We start from the raw sequence: 13,592 nt of genomic DNA, 5'->3' as shown, positions 1-13,592 counted from the left end.
GGCACGCCGTGCCCTTCCGTCCCCGCCCACTTCTAACGCTGTTTCCCGCCTGCCGCAGTAAGGTCAGGGACAGACAGACTATAAAGTCTGACTCAGAGTCACAGGCGGCTCGAAAATCAGATCGGCACCAGCAAAACCGGCCCCTTCGGAAGAAACCCACCCCCACACCATCAGGCCTCCCAGGGGATTGCCCGGTGCCCGGAATCACCAGTCCGGCCCTGCACGTAACAAACATAAAGCCAAATTCCCTATTAGCGAATATTGAATTAGTTGATTCAGAAACACTTTTAAACAATAACATCTAAAGTTTATCGACTTTGTACCTGTAGCTTTCCCAGTCAGAAGAATTATAATTGCACCAGCAACTAACTCTGTCATGATATGGGACATAGAGGTAACCCTACAGTCAGAATATAAGGCCACCTGTAGCATTGCCCCTCAGTTGTTTAAAACAGAGCGTAAGGTAACATCAAAAAGCAAGTGGTGTTTATGTGACTTGGGGTAAAGTATACAGCATGATTTATTGCTGTTAATTCTGGGCCAACAGATACTTAAGCCAAGGAATTCTAAAGTATGGGTGACGGCTACTTGAATTTTGTGCATCAGCACACTCCATTTCCCGCATGAGTTGTCAGCAGTGTTGCAGGGATTCTGCAGAGTCACCGAACTATGCCAGGGATCATAGAACCTTTGTAGGCAGGGACTGAGTCATCCTACCATCTGAGTACCCATGAGACTGCGACCAACTAGCTATAGTGTCTCCTTTGCCCTCCTACTCACTAACAGAGGAACAAGTGATTAGATACCCCAGAACACAACACTCCTCACCCTCTTAGGAATCGCGGCTGCAGGACACACCCTTTCCCTTTTACACTCATACTAGTCCACAATAAGATCTGACAGGGACACGAGAAAGGTTTAAAATGTTTATTTAAACTATTATGCTCTAGAATGCAGTTTATGTGCCCCAATAAGTAAGAAAATGCCTAACACAAATACGGCCAGCATAGTAAGTAGTCCATAACTCATAAAAGGCGCTGTCATTATAGAAGACATGGTAGCCTAACCACCCTCCCCTTCTACAGAAGTAAAATGATTATATATCAGAAGATCTTTGGGTGTTTGCAGCAGACCACGTACCTTACATTGCACAGATTAAATTTCTACATCCAAGATGCTGTCACAATCTCATCCCTGAAAAGATCCCTCTGCAAGTGTGTTGTTAGCTATTCTGTGCATAGCTATATAACAAAGTACATGTTTCCTAGCAACACCTGAATTTGTGTGCTTTGTCTAGGTGCTGAGGCCTGACCAGCACAAAATAACAAGGGGTATTGTTGTTCGACCTTGTCTATAGTGTGCAGACTAAATCCCAGGAAAGAACAGAAGCCAAAACAACAGCAGATTCTGTGTTAAAGTACAGTGTGGCACAAAGCAAAATATGTTTGTATTGCAACGTGCACAAAGAAGAGGGCAGTCTGCAACATGGTCATGCTAACATAGGGAAAAGGACAATGAACCTGCAAGGGGCATATGACAACAGGTAGGATTTAACTGAACAATGATATCTCCACAAATGATTAAGTGAGTGTTGGAACTGGCCCTTTTTGCAGGGTCATCCCCAAACCTTTTGCCTCCCTCCTGTATTTTTTTTTAAATCTTTTTTTTGGTTTTATGACTCTGGGCACTTTACCACTGCTGATCAGTGCTGAAGTGCATGCACTCTCTCTTGTAAACTAAACTTGGTATGATTGGTCTACACCTGTATGGCATATTTAATTTAACTGTAAGTCCCTTATATGGTAGTATCCCATACACCCCGGGTCTTTAAATTAAATGCTACTAGTGGGCCTGCAGCGCTGCTTGTGCCACTCACAGAAGTAGCCTTTCAAATCTGTTTCAGGCCCCTACTGCTTCAGGGCCTGCATACACAGTTTACTGCCACAGTGACGTGGCATTTAAAGTGTTTGCTCCTTCTGAAACTCCCCCTTTACTACATATAAGTCACCCTAAGGTAGGCCTTAGCTAGCCCTCTGGGCAGGGTGCTGTGTATGTAAAAGATAGGACATGTGTCTTAAATGTGTGATGTCCTGGTAGTGACAAACAGCCTATTTTGTTTCTCACTACTGCATTGCTGACCTCTCATAGGTTTGCATTGGATATTCCCTGGTATATGTTTCAGTGGCAATTTCTAATATGAGCGGGGTAGCTTCGCCATGTTTGGTATGTTCGGAATAGTAGTGATACATCCTGCTTATTGGTGAAAGGGGATTTATTATTACTATTTGAGAAATGTCACTTTTAGGAAAAGGCATTTCTGTGTGCTTATGATTCTTTTTGCCCTGACTGTTTGTGTATTCAACATCAGGTTTAGACTGACAAGAGAAGGGGACGTGTATTCATTTTAGACAGTCACAAGGGCGGTTGAGGTGTGTCCTGCCTTTCCTGAGTGACACAGCGCTGGGCTGAATAGACCTTGGCTGCATTTAGAGTGGTGGCAGGAGTTTCCCTTGCACCTGAATAGGCCTGGTCTGCATTTAGAGTGGTGGGAGGAGTTGCACCTGCACCTGAATAGGGCTGTGCCTGACTTTCACAATGCTGTCTCTGCCCCCCCTTTAGTGTGTCTGGAGCCAGGTTTTGGGAGTGAATGGGGGCGTTGTGCACTTGTGAAATTTAAGTGCCCCCAGAACAAAGACTTTTACGGTACACAGTCAAAATATCGAATTTTTAATTTCGACTTACACTTATATCGAGTTGCTAATATCGATGGGACAGAATATCGATGTCCAGAATATCGATGGCCAGAATATCGACCCTAAGGTAAGTAATATCGAAATTACTTATATCGATAGCATATATATCGATGTAAGTAATTTCGATTTACTAATATGTGTTAGAAATTTTAGTTAAGTATTTAAATTAATTGTTATAATATGTGTTTAATATGTTTTTATAAATAAAAAATATATAAAAGTAAATAATATGTTTTACTACCAGAGCGGATTGTGGGTTTTTAGGGGAATAGGGTGGGAAGTAATTTATTTGTAATTAAATAATTATTTTTTAATGATTCATTTATTTTGCAATTACATATTAATTGGCAATGAATTATTTTAATTGATTAATTGATTAATTAATTGATAATTTATGTATATTTTTAAGTAAATTATATGTTTTACTACTGGAGCGGGTTGTGGGTTTATAGGGGAATAGTGTGGGAAGTAATTTATTTGTAATTAAATAATTATTTTTTAATGATTCATTTATTTTGCAATTAAATATTAATTGGCAATGAATTATTTTAATTGATTAATTGATTAATTAATTGATAATTTATGTATATTTTTAAGTAAATTATATGTTTTACTACTGGAGCAGGTTGTGGGTTTATAGGGGAATAGGGTGGGAAGTAATTTATTTGTAATTAAATAATTATTTTTTAATGAATAATTTATTTTGCTATTAAATATTAATTGGCAATGATTTATTTTAATTGATTAATTGAATAATTAATTGATAATTTATGTATATTTGTAACTAAATTATATGTTTTACTACTGGAGCGGGTTGTGGGTTTATAGGGGAATAGGGTGGGAAGTAATTTAATGGTAATATTAATTAATTTTGGGTAAAGGAGTATTTTTAGGGTTCAGGGTCAGTTTTGGGTTTTTGGGTAAAGGGGTATTTTTAGGGTTCTGGGTCAGATTTGGTTTTTGTAGTAAAGGGGTATTTTTAGGATTCAGGGTCAGTTTTCAGTTTTTGGGTAAAGGGGTATTTTTTGTGTTCAGGGTCAGTTTTCAGTTTTTGGGTAAAGGGGTATTTTTAGGGTTCAGGGTCAGTTTTTAGTTTTTGGGTAAAGGGGTATTTTTAGGGTTCAGGGTCAGTTTTCAGTTTTTGGGTAAAGGGGTATTTTTAGGGTTCAGGGTCAGTTTTCAGTTTTTGGGTAAAGGGGTATTTTTAGGGTTCAGGGTCAGTTTTCAGTTTTTGGGTAAAGGGGTATTTTTTGGGTTCAGGGTCAGTTTTCAGTTCTTGGGTAAAGGAGTATTTTTTGGGTTCAGGGTCAGTTTTCAGTTTTTGGGTAAAGGGGTATTTTTAGGGTTCAGGGTCAGTTTTAGGTTTTTGGGTAAAGGGGTATTTTTAGGGTTTAGGGTCAGTTTTCCCTACTGTTGCACCCACTGGAGTGGGAATAGTAATTATTGTTAAGTAAGTATATATTATATATGATTTTGAAATATTATTTTTTTTATTAAATATGTATTATTATTTTTTACCATTATTACATATATTTAAAAATGTTTAAGTAATTAATAAGTATTATTTACAGTATTTTTTATGTTATTTTAAATCCCAAAAAAATCGATATATTTGACAACGATATTTTTAACATCGATATTATTTTTTCGATATTTTGGTACTTACCATGTTGTACATAGGACGTCGATATTTTTGCTATCGATATAATTACGCCGATATTTGTGTAGGTCGAAATTCTGTCTGTCGAAATTCTGTCATAGATCCGACTTTTACACTATAAGTACAGGGAATGGGACTCCATGATTTTAGACATCCCACGGACTTGTAACCAGCTGCTGCTGACACTACATATTGCACCAGAGGAGAAGCTTTTACGCTGTCCAATAGAAACCACCAATTGAGCTTTGTTTTGTTGTGCTGACCTGTTGGAACGACCGCCTCTTGGCTTGCAAGAACCCTGTGTGCTGGCCTATTGCCTGCTCCCTGCCTGGGCACCGCAGTGATCTCCCAGGGATGGGTGACCAGCCCAGTGTATTGGAAAATGTAGTGCCTGGTGAGCACTTTATTCCTTGGTCTCTTGGCCCTAAACCTAAGCGTTGTGAAGTGCTTTTATTTCTGCTGATAAGTAGCAGGGCGTGTTCTGCAAGCTGCCAGGGGAGAGCTTGAGCATGGAAGAACTCGCCTCCCCCTCCGTAGCCAATAATGTGTACGCCCGCTGGGGGCCAAGAAGCTGTAGAGAGGAGACGCCAAGTGCAGCCGCTCATCAAGCATTGAGCCCCGCAGGAGTGTCAGGCATTGCCTAGCAGCCATCTGAAGACTGTTTTGAACTAGGTAGGAAGCTGCAGCCCTGCCCCACAAGACACTGTGTCAAGCACCGAGAGCAGCGAGGATCCTCTTGCACAACCCGGAGATGTGCAGCTGTGGTCCAGGAAGGAAAGCTCTTCCGCCTCCTGCTTTGGGTAGCTGGAGAGACGCTGACCTTGGAAGCCAGTCGGTCCAAACAAAAAACTGGTGCGCACCCTTCCCCACCTCTTTCTGGCAGCCCACGCTGTTGAACCAAGCAGGCAGCTGTGTGTCTTATCTCCTGTTGGAGGTATTTTGATTACTGCCATTTCTGGAGGACAGGGAGGGCCTCGTTGGCCTGAGTAGAGAGACCGAGCCCTGCCCACCCTACCTTTGTTTCTGCAGCTACACCACATGTCTGTGGGTAGCTACCCTTCACTGTCGGAGGCACTTGCTCTTAGGTGGCATTGCAGGGTGAGCCCAGGACGGACCCCCGTTGAGGAACTTGATGTCTAGGGAACAACACCACTGGGAGTAAACAGATAAACACTCCTTACAAAGGCAAATTAATCCCTCTCTATACAAATCAAGAGACCTGTGCATCAGCTTCCGGCACTTGCCGCAGTTAAGCGCCACTGTTATCCGGAGTAAACACATTTTTTAGAAGTAGAAGGTGCACCAGGACTGGAGTCTGAGTTGTATGCTTTACTCCAGGGGTTCCCAAACTTTGACTCCTGAGGACCCCCAGTAAGTCACTACTGGAAGCCGGGGACCCCCAAGCAATTTGTACTATTTAAATTTCAAACATTAAAACAGAAGTCTGTGAAAAATACACAAACAAGTGCATACCAAACAAATACTCAAATAGCTAAAGATTTGACTATTTTATATTGAAAACATTTGCAAACATCTAAAGATTTTAATGGGAAGGTTGGTACTGCACCTCAGCGACTAACTTTTCAATATTTCCTTTTATTTTGCGGAATGAGATTCCTGTTTCTGCTAGGGCCGTATTGGAAACCCAAGGCAGCCATGGTAAATGTTGTCAGAACAGTCCCTCCACTGTGCCCACCAAGTGTAGTGAGTTAGCCTGAGCACTACAAAGGAAGCTTTGGGGGGCAGTCCCCCCAATAAAATTTTGAACAAATTGTGCATTTCACATACATTTGTCATTATATATTGAATTGTATTAGCTTTTTAAGCATAGTAAATGATTACCTTACTGTGTAGCAGGATACAACGATCTTTTGTTGGGGCTCCTCAAGGATTCCCTCACTATCGCCCTCCACCAGTGCCTCTTATCTATCCATAGCTCCTCTGTCACATGAATTGCATTTGTTTCATAGCATCTCTCAAACCTGTGTAGGGCAGAGACAATGAATCATACATGTGCAAATCAGTGTATAGAAAATGCTACATAAGACAAAGGGGATTTCAAGGTCTTGGATTTATGTCAGCTATACCTGTAGGCGTTTTTTTAAGAGTGCTTGGTCTGGAGAAGCACAAACTTAGGATTCAGAACATAACAGTGGTTAGCACTGATGTTAATTATAAGAATTTATTTCTACTCAAATAAACCTTTATTAGCAGCATCAGGATAATGAAAGACTGAGAGAAAACATAACTTACTACCTTGTACCATGCAGTTTGAATGCAGCTCTTTGATGGCAGTTCGTAGCTCACTGTGCTAGTTTACAATTGTAACTTATGAACTGCACAGTAACAACAGAAGCTCTGTGACAAAAGCTGTAACCCACTGAGCTATACACATAACATGTAGATGTTTTAAATGCATGGTACATGTTCTTTGCAGCAGGCATATTACATCTCTGCCCTTCCTTAGAGGAGTCATAGCTGCCAATAGACAAAACTCCCATCTCTCTCTCCAACAGGTTCATTAATCCCCGGAGTTATCTTGACGCTTTTATTGTTGCTTTGAAAACTGCTGATTATACTAGGAACTTTGCAGTGCTTTTAAAACTGCTGCCTGGAGACTCCCTAGGAATGTGTCACGGACCCCTAGGGGTCCAGGGACCCAGTTTGGGAACCACTGCTTTAGTTCATTAGATTGTTTTATTGGTATTAGGAGCAGAAATGGCCAGCCAACGCCTTTCGTTCCTTTGACCAAGTGAACTTCATCAGGGCTCAATATGTCTAGTGAAATATTCAACACTTTCTTTAGTGATTGCAACAATGGTGTGGTAGCTCAGTGCAGGAATGCTGTCAGAGGTTTCTTCTGCATTTACATGCCCTACTGTTGGAGGATGTATCGTTCTGCTCACAAACCTGCATTTTATGCCCTGATCTAATGTTGCATGCTGTAATGGTATTTTGCAGGGACGGTAACATTGATATAACATGTGTTTCTACCTTACATGCTGCATATATGTGTCCTGATATGGATGTATGATATTTTTTGATGCCTTGCATTTGATAGGATTACGAGTATTATTTTAGGACCTGCATTATATGTATAGTGATGTGATGGTGGATTTATAACGTATGCAACCTATGAGTATTTACTTGATTGCACTACCTTGTGAAGTTATGACAATTGCCCGGTTGGCAAAGGGATTTTATGATCTATGTGACAAGTGCCTAGTGCCACAGTGATTTATGTGATTGATTATGTTCTAATGTGTTTTATGTGCAATACAAAGGATATTTTTATGTAACCTTGTGTGGAGTCTCTTTTTGTGGTATGCCTATGTGCCACTGGTGTGTGTTGCAAAAACGATTTACACATTGCCTCTGGGATAAGCCTGACTGCTCTGTCAAGCTACCAAGGAGGTGAGCAGGGGTTTTCTTGGGTGTGTAACTCCATTACCCTGACTAGAGTGGTAGGTTCTGCCTGACTTAGGTGCATACCCTAGCCATTCACAAACCCCATTTCTAACAGTGGGCTACTCATTCTGATAGTTTAAAAAGCAGTTGTTTATATATTCTGATGGATCATCGGCATTTAGACCACACACTGAAAATATTGATAATTGCCTCTTATCCTGTACCTCACTTACCTCAACTGAGTGACTCATGTTATCTAATCTTAAAAAAAGAGTATGTTATGTACCCTATTTGCATTATATAAATGCATGCATAGAGACAATCTAGGCAGTATTACAAGGACTCTATAACATAACTATCAAAGAACAAGAACATCACAGACCTATGGGTTTCCTGTTAAAGGCCAATGCCTGGTTTTAATTGAGCTAGCTCTTTTTCAACCTCAAGCCATTAAGAGCCACAGTTAAACTGCTTAACATTCTAAGTAAGAAACCTGACAAGGCATGTGTCATGTAAGAAACATCCCTTGCAATGTAACAGATGTTTAGCTTCAACAGTTGGCCATAAAGACAACCAAAAAGTATGGTGTACCATTCTTTTCAATTATGTTCACTACTTAATATTTCCCCTCCCTCTGCTTTGCCACCTTCCCCTAGAGATCTCCACCTTCTGACTCACCCACCCATGCCCTCTATTGGAGAAATCAATACAACCTGGCTGTCTGGTGGACTGCCATCAGTGAAGGGACGCTCATTCTACTACTACAACCAAACTTACAGTTGCCAAGTTCATCATGATTCAGATATTATGTTTTAAGTTTTAGTATATTTAGCAATAAGCAAAACAATTCAAGGAATAACAGCAAGTACAAACAAAGTACATTACATTAAGATAAGAATGTATATCAAGAAAACATTCTATGTAAAATTGAAAAAGGAAAAATACAAAAAGGGGAGGGAGGTAGGGAGGGAAAGAAGCAAGGGATAGGAAAATATATATACTATTATCATCTAAAACACTATTATAGTCTTAAAAGAAAAATAACACATGGAGTTAAATTCTGTATGCATAAAAGGCAATTGAAAATGTAAAACCACAAGTTGTAATAAGAAAAAACCTTGAAGGGAATATCAATGAGAGCTTTTTAAATGGACAAAAGACAACAAGTGTATCAAGGAGGTTTCCGAACTTCATCAGAAGTTTTTACTGGAGGATCACTATGTGAGGCAATAGAAGTTAAATATGTGGAAATATGGAGCCATAAAAGATCTCTTTCAATGGAGACAGAAATAGGGGTAATATAATTGGTATCAAGTCTGTGATGAAAACAAACAGCATTCCACCACGCTGTAGAAGTGACTTTGTCGGCGTGTTTCCAATTAGAGGTTATTAAGTGAAGAGCTATCGCCAATAACAAATCTACTAGTTTAAAGTTCGTTGGAGACTGGGGCCAGACAGGCAATAGAGAGCCTAGAAAAATGCTAGTAGGGGAGAAGAGAATTTTTGTGTTAAAAATGTTGTTAATCTGAGACCAAACTAATTGCCAAAAGTGGTGTATGGGAGGACAACATTCCATTAGATCTATAACCCAAGTCAATTCAGCCTTTGTTTTGTTTCTCTCTGAAGAAAGAGATAAGCACTTATATAAAGATGCAGCTGAGGGAGAAGTGGATAATAAAGGAAATATCATGGAGCAGCTGGAGGAAGGAGAAGGTGCAGAGGGTAAGGATCTAAGATACTGGGAAAGAGAATCATATTGAGATTTACAAGAAGATGGTAAGGAAAATTGTTTTTGAAGATCAGAAAAACATAAAGAAGTATTACTGAGTAATAGTTGTGAAATTTAGCAGTCCCTTAACTCTCCAGGATTTCCAGTAAATGGTATGATTTTTAATGCGTAATAAAGTATTATGCCAAATGGGCTGTTGATCTAGCGAAGAAAACGAAGGATATGAAGAGGGTAATAGAGAAGTAAGAGTTTTACAAGTATGAGAGATAACTGGAGTTTGAAAGGAAGAAATCTTATTGGTAAAGGCAAGAGATTCTTTAAAATTAAAAGGTGAGATAAAACATTTTTTTATTTTCAACCAGATGGGAGGATGTATAAACTGATCAAGAGAGAGCCAATGGGAAGATTGTTTTACAGAGAATGAAATGATGAATATATTTCATTAATCAAGTGTGAAAAAATTGGATTAACAATAAGGAAACGTTTTGAGCAACTACATACAACTTTTGGAGTCCATGGTCTAGATGTAGGGAAATTGAATTTACAGACTCTAAAATACCGAATTTTATCGATTCGGTATTTTAGAATCGGTAAATGCAATGTAGATAAAAATTCGGTATGTTTTACCGATTCGGTAAAATTCGGAATCTGCCATTCAGTATTTACCAAATCGGTATATCCCATTCATTCCTATGGGCCAAAAGGCCAATAGGAATGAATGTGAAAATACCGATTCGGTAAAGACTGATTCGGTAAATACCAAATCGGAAAGCAAAGAAAAGTGAAACTGAATCAGGCAGCCAATCAGGTGCTACCACCCTCCCCCTCCCTACCAGGAAGTGGCTACACAGGCAGCTGCAAGTAATTAGAAGCTTCTCGAGAGGCAGTTGGAGCTGAGCTGAGTCCCTGAGCCACAGAAAAGATTTTGCACTTTTAAACTGTGAAAATGGCAAGCAGCACTAAAAAGGAACAGCCAGAGAGGAAGAGGAAAATAAAATTTAGCAACATGGAGCTGCAGGTCCTTGTGGAGGAGGTGGTGAAGGAACACCAGAAATTGTTTGGCAAGCTGCCCCTGACTGTGGCTGAATCAGCCAAAAGGAAGATTTGGCTGGACATTCAAACAAAGGTGAATGCAGTAGGAGTGACTCCAAGGGACGTAGATGACCTGAAAAAGAGGTGGTATGACATCAGGAGCCTGACAAAGAAAAAAATTGCTGAGCTCCACAAACAGGCAAACAAAACTGGAGGAGGGAAAACCCGTGCACCCCCCTGACTGACCTGGAGGAGCTGGTGGGGTCCACCATTGAACCAGAGAGCGTCTGTGGAGTGGGAGATGCAGACAGCTCAACCAGAGCTGCCACCAGAAAAGGTAAGACGCATGCACAGCAATCACCCCCACCCCATCAACCTTCCCTTTACCCTATGTGGCAAAGTCAACCACTGTCCAGTAGAGGTAGCACTATACAGGAGCATTATGGCACTTGTAGTCAGTAAATGAAGGACCATGTCATACAGCACAGCAAGCAACAAGTTAGGCTAATCATTTCAGACATAGTGAAGCGCAGGCAACATGTACATTGTACAAGTGAAAATTATTTAATTGTAGTGGCTGTGAGGCAGTTGCACCAAGCTAATGTACGCTTATATGTCCACAGGCGAGACATCACGCATGCGTACCAGAGAGACAGAAGGCACGGCACCAGAGAGGGATGACAGCCAGGAACCAGGGCCAAGTGCAGAGAATGTCACAGAGGACATAGTTGCACCAACTACACAGCCACCATCACAAGACCCAGAAATGTCTCCACATCTGCAGGCGTCCCCAGAACGTTCAGGTTCCCCTCTGCTACTGTCCTCACCTGAACTGCCTGCATCACTGCTTCTGACAACTCCTGCATCACAAAAGAGCAGGAGGCATGTAGTTGCCCCACTTGTCCAAATGGATTCACCAGCGGGTGACATGGAGGGGGATGCCACACCAACCTTGCCTGGGGAAGGTAGCCCTGCCACACAGCAGTCCAGTGCAGAGGTTGTCCGTACAGGTAGCAGACGCCGCAGTCACAGAGAAAGCATTGTAGCAGCTCATGTGGAGGGTCCCAGTGTCTTCCGTGGCCTTGAGGGTAGCATGGTGAAAATCCAAAGGATGCAGGGGAAGGCCATCCTGTCTGTGCAACGCCAGATGAGGAACCTGAACACAAGTGTGGAAGATATAGGGAAGGGCATTAGAGAACTGGTCGATGTGAACAAGGAGATGGCTGCAGGGATGCGGACATGACACAATCAGTGCAGCTCCTGTGCAGCAAACTGGACCAGGACATGTTAGCAAGGCGCAAGGAGAGGCAGCGTGCGCAGCAGCAAAGTAAAGCAATAAACCGCCTGTCCACAGCCACTTCCCTGCTACGTAGACGTTGCATTAACATGCAAGAGGGACTCACACACAACAGCAATGAGGTGTCTAGGGGCATTGCTAGTCTGACCGGTGCTGTAAAGCTGATGATGAATTCACAGACAGCACAAACTGCTTCCCTGGACGTCCCAGAAAGTGAGGAAAGCACCAGTAGGAGCAGCATGACAAGCCCCCTTGTTGTGGAGACACGGAGGAACAGCAGGTGCCATGGTGAGCCAACAGCCCAAACGCACAGTGAAGAAAGCCAGCCAAACTTACATCTGGCACTGGTAGGCGTGGGCGAAAATGACTTTTTCAGTTAATGGGGAATTAACCCAGGACTACCATTATTACATGGATGACATTTGTGTTGCACATTTGTGCTTTTGAATACCTGCGTAGTGCCAAATATTAAACTACGTTGGGTTCATACTCCACCTGTCTGGGTCTCTTTACTTACATAAAAGTAGTTGCGTGTGATCTCTGTCCGTCTGTGTCTGCCATCTGTTGGTGTAGCAACTCCTGCTGTGTTGGGTTCAGGCAGTGCATGTTCATCATCATGGTCCGCATAGTCGCTCAAATCCACCTCTGTGCCCTTCTTAGTCGCAATGTTGTGCAACATTGCACAAGTGGCAATCATCTTACAGCAGGTGATAGGTGTATACTGGCGTGCCCCTCCACTTTTGTCGAGGCAGCGGAACCTGCTTTTCAAGAGGCCAAAGGTGCGCTCCATAATGTTCCTGGTTGATTTGTATGCCCTGTTGTATCGCCTCTGGCTAGTGGTTGAAGGGTTGAGGTAGGGTGTCAGGATGAACGAGCGGACGGCATATGCACTATCCCCTATTTGAAAATAGAAAAGACATTACTCACATGCACACATACACATACATCTGCAATATCTATCAGGGTGTGCCACAGTATTTTACCTGTATTGATAACAACAAGGGGCCCCAATTCAGTCAGCAGGGGACCTCGGGGAACATACTCTTTCAAACAACAGTTGTCCCATGCACATTCCAGTATAAAACCAATAAATATAGACGGGATTAAATCTATATTTAGAATGACATGTCCAGCCGGACAGAGGTCCTTCAAGTTTACTTGATAAACCATGTTTCAGAATAAAACAAAGATACCTTCCACTAGACCCCTGAGTGGTACACAAGCCTGTGCCCAACACTTGCGGGGTGTTTACAGTTGGTGGAAAATTAGAAAGGTTTTTAAGGCAAACAAGCGTTCTTCTGTTCACATGTCAATTATACAGAAAATGTCAAGCAGCACCATTACATCAATTTAGCAATCAAATATTCGTATAAGGTGCTTAAGCAAGTCAACGGCGTTTCGGTCCCCCTAAAGGGTCATGGGGACCATCATCAGGACAAAACAATAATTGCCTTTATCGCTAAACCTCAAAAATGCCAAGGCAACGTATGAATAATGTCTAGCCGTGTGGATAAACAGTATGGCCCGGACCAGCAGCCCCAATTAGGACGTGGGTTGCCGTGTTACTCAATCGTAACTGGGCGACGCCAGGGTAAGCCGTTATGGACGGTCATGGAGATCTTCCCTGGCCATGACCGTCCATAACGGCTTACCCTGGCGTCGCCCGGTTACGATTGAGTAACACGGCAACCCACGTCCTAATTGGGGCTGCTG

This window comes from Lissotriton vulgaris, chromosome 6 (genome assembly GCF_964263255.1).
Source record: "Lissotriton vulgaris chromosome 6, aLisVul1.2, whole genome shotgun sequence".
NCBI lineage: Eukaryota > Metazoa > Chordata > Amphibia > Caudata > Salamandridae > Lissotriton > Lissotriton vulgaris.
Note: the sequence above shows the minus strand (reverse complement) of the source record.